This window comes from Suncus etruscus, chromosome 4 (assembly GCF_024139225.1).
Source record: "Suncus etruscus isolate mSunEtr1 chromosome 4, mSunEtr1.pri.cur, whole genome shotgun sequence".
In the NCBI taxonomy this organism is placed as follows: domain Eukaryota; kingdom Metazoa; phylum Chordata; class Mammalia; order Eulipotyphla; family Soricidae; genus Suncus; species Suncus etruscus.
Genome location: NC_064851.1, coordinates 93,033,436 through 93,037,911, shown reverse-complemented (window position 1 = coordinate 93,037,911; position 4,476 = coordinate 93,033,436).

Here is a 4,476-nt window from a genome sequence, read left to right as displayed (position 1 = left end):
CAAAAGATTATTAGAAACAGATGAGAATGAAGACAAACTTTGTGGGACACAAAAAAAGTGATATCAAAGGAAATTTATAGCTTTGCAAACATTCATCAGAAAGGAAGCAAGGGCCTACATAAGTAACTTTATGGCACACATTAAGGAATTGGATGGGACCAACAAAATAAACCAAAAATAGGTAGGCAAAGGAGAAACAAGTGAACTGGAAATTCAAAAAACTCAATCTAAAAGTTCAATTAATGCAAGATTTGGTTCTTAGAAAAAATCAATAAGATCTATAAACCATCAGCAAGATTCACAAAGAATGGGAGGGAAAGAAATAAAGTCAATTAGAAATTAAAAGCAGGGGCCGGAGAGATAGCATGGAGGTAAGGTGTTTGCCTTTCATGTAGAAGGTCATCAGTTCGAATCCCAGCATCCCATATGGTCCCCCGTGCTGCCAGGAGCAATTTCTGAGCATGGAGCCAGGAGTAACCCCTGAGCACTGCTGAGTGTGACCCAAAAACCACAAAAAAAAAAAAAAAAAAAGAAATTAAAAGCAGGGGCCGGAGAGATAGCATGGAGGTAAGGCCTTTCATGAAGAAGGATGATGGCATTCCATAAGGTCTCCTGAGCCTGCCAGGGGTGATTTCTGAGCATAAAGCCAGGAGTAACCACTGAGTGCTGCTGGGTGTGACTCCAAAACAAACAAACAAACAAACAAAAAAGAAATGAAAAGTAGGAGGTTACTAAAGATACTACAGAAATTCCAAGGTTAATCAGAGATTACCTCTGAGAAAATTTATGCCACAAAACAAGAGAACCTGGAAATAAAGGATACATTTTTGGGTTCTAATAATCTCCCAAGGTTGAACCAAGTTGATTAGAATACCTGAACAGATCTATCACAATTGAAAAAATTGAAATAGTAACATAAGACTTTCCAAAAACAAAATCTCAGGCACAGATGAATTCACTAGTGAATTCTTTCAAGCCTTTAAAGAGGATTTACTGCCAATGCTTTTGAAGTTATTTGAGGAAACTGATAAAACAGAAACACTCTCAAATAGTTTCTATGATGGTAATATCACCCTGATACCAAAAACAGATAGAGATACCACAAAAAAAGAAAATTATAGGACAATATCCTGGATGAACAAATATGCAAATGTCCTCAACAAACAACTGGCAAATAGAATTTAACAATTAATTAAGAAGGTTATATACCATGATGAACAGGGATGCAAGAATGTTTTATTATACACAAGTCAATCAATTTAATATATCCTAAAATAATAAAAATTGTATTATCATATCAATTGATGCATCAAAAGCATTTGATAAGATCGAAACTTGATAAAAGCTCTCAACAAGATGAAAATTGAAGGAACTTTCCTCAATATTGTCAAAGCCATATACCACAAACTCATTACAAGCATTATATACAACGGAACACCACTGACCAAGTAAGTAAAAGCAAAGATAAACAAAGGAGACTACATTAAATCGAGAAGCTTCTGAAGTTCAAAGGATACATTGATTAGAATACAAAGACTAGGCCGGAGAGATAACATGGAGGTTAGGCGTTTGCCTTTTGAGCAGAAGGTCATTGGTTCAAATCCCAGCGATTTCTGAGCTTGGAGCCAGGAGTAACCCCTAAGCACTGCTGGGTGTGACCCAAAAACCACACACACACACACACACACACACACACACAAAAAGAATACAAAGACTACCGGTAGAATAGGAAAAACAATCCAGTACCCATCAGGTAAAGTGTTACTATCTAAGGGGCGGTGGCGCTAAAGGTAAGGTGCCTGCCTTGCCTGCGCTAGCCTTGGATGGACCGCGGTTCGATCCCCCGGCGTCCCATATGGTCCCCCAAGCCAGGAGCGACTTCTGAGCGCATAGCCAGGAGTAACCCCTGAGCGTCACAGGGTGTGGCCCAAACACCAAAAAAAAAAAAAAAAAGATACTAATAGAACTTAGCATGAAAAAACATCTAACCCAATTCAACAATGGGGAAAAGAAATGAACAGACATTTCTTCAAGGAAGAAATACAGGTGGCCAAAAGAAACATCAAAAATACTCTACATTGGGGCCGGAGAGATAGCATGGAGGTAAGGCATTTGCCTTCCATGCAAAAGGTCATCAGTTTGAATCCCGGCATCCCATATGGTCCCCCGTGCTTGCCAGGAGCAATTTCTGAGCATGGAGCCAGGAGTAACCCCTGAGCACTGCCGGGTGAGACCCAAAAACCAAAAAAAAAAAAATACTCTACATCACTAATCATCTCAGTGATGCAAATCAAAACAACAATGGGGAATCATCTAACACCAAAGAGACTAGTACATATCATAAAGAACAATGACAACCAGTGATGAAGCAGATATGGGGATAAAGAAACTCTCATTTACTCTGGTGGGAATGTATACTGACCCAGCCTTTTGGGAAAACAATTTGTATATTTCTCAAAAAACCTGAAATTGAGCTGTCATATGATTGAACAATACCACTACTAAGGAACCCAAAACACCATGTAGAAAAGCCCACTCATTCCTATGTTTATTTCAGCACTATTTACAATAGCCAGAATCTGGAAACAACCCATGTTCCCCAAGAATAGATTAGTGGCTTTATAAATAGTGGTACATCTACACAGTGGAATATTATGTTAGGAAAATGAAGTTGTGAAATTTTCTTATATATGGATAGATATGGAAATTATTGTGCTGAGTGAAATTAGTCAGAGGAGAAGGGGTAGACATAGAATAATTTCAGATAAAAAAATAAGAGATAAAAATAAAATAAGATAGTATGGTAATAATATTCAGAAAAATAGACAAGGGTTGAGAGGATGAGTCCATAATAGGAAGTTTACCATGAAGTTAGGGCAGAGAAGGTTTCACTATGATCAGCTGGACCTGATCACTCTGGGAAAGAACTGGGTACAAAAATGGGATATAAAGTGACATGCATGATACCCCTTCATTAATAATTATACAAACCACAGTTTATAAAAGGAAATAGATTAAAAGATGGTGTGTGTGTGGGAGAGAGTATAAAATGTCTGCCCCAGAGGCAAGTGGGAGTAGGTCTTTGGGAGGAAAGCTGAGCAAAGATTGTGTTAGTAATGTTAGTAATGTGGTGTACATTCTATGGCAGAAACTCAATCATGAACAATTTTGTAATTATGGTGCTTAAATAATGGAATATAAAAAGAAATGTTAGCCATAATTTGTATGTTGTTGTTTGTTGGGCTCATTTATTGCAGTAGGTATTGCAATTAAGGTCAAGGTGAATAAACATTAGCTCTGAAATTGAAGTAAGAGAGGTAGAGGTTTAGAGAATCCAGTAATTATAGCATGGAGACACAAAATAGTTTGTTCCGGACAGAGATGGGAATAAGGGATCTAAGAAAGATATTTTAGAAAAGGGTTGAGTTTGAATAAAGAATGAGAAAATGGAGTTCAACATCTTTCCTCAGAGAAGAATGTCTAAAGTCACAGAAGCATGAAATCTCCCATTTTACAGGTAGGGGATATTATTTAATCTTCAGAATGCTTTTGGGTTCATATATCACTGAGGATATTGACATTTAGAAGAGTCAAGTATCTAAAAGGTATTTTCACTTATGTTAACTGAATTTAAGATACAGGCCTTGGAAATGGAATGCTTAACTTTATTAAGCAAGGGGAATAACCTAATAAAATTTCCAAGTATTTTTATTGCATGGTAAGGTCTCTTGTAAGTCTACATTTTTCTGTTTCCCTCAACCGAATAACACTGTGAAATATGTTGACATTTGTATCTCAACAATCTGGTTTCCAAACCTGTATTTTCAAATGCTCAGGAATAAAACTTCAGAAACGCCAAGAGTAACTTGTCCAGATTAAACTCTACTGACAGTGCATCTCCTGTCTTTCTGCTATCAGCTCAAACTTGCATTTCTTCCTGATTCCTGCGGCAAGTCAAATTTTTTGATCTTACAAATATTATTATTAGCTATGTCATTATTTCGAGTTATCCTGTATGATGAACTCTTTTCTCAAAGTATCTTCAAACTCATTATTATAAAATTTGCCCCCGGTAATAAATTGCAAGAATAAACGGCGAACATAAGGGAACTAAGGTGCAGAGGTGGAAAGATGAGAAATAAGTGCAAATGGAGACAAACATGGAGCAGCAGAAAGCAATTCCCTAAAGCAGTGAGATTGACTGCGGGAGTGGAATAGCAACTATCACAGCTAGGACTTCATCCTCTACTTCTACCCTTAATTAAGCAACCGTGGCCTTCAAGTAAAATTGGGCTGCTGCTCTGAATCCTTTCTTTAAACCGGTTAACTAAGGTGGGGGCAGCAGTACAAAGAACGGCTGCTCTGGGCCTGCAGCAACAAATTCTATTTAGAGCAGCAGCGGCAGAGCTTTTGAGCACGCGCAAATCACTGCGTTCCCCAGCCAGGCCCGCCCAGCCTTCCAGGAAGTGACGTCAG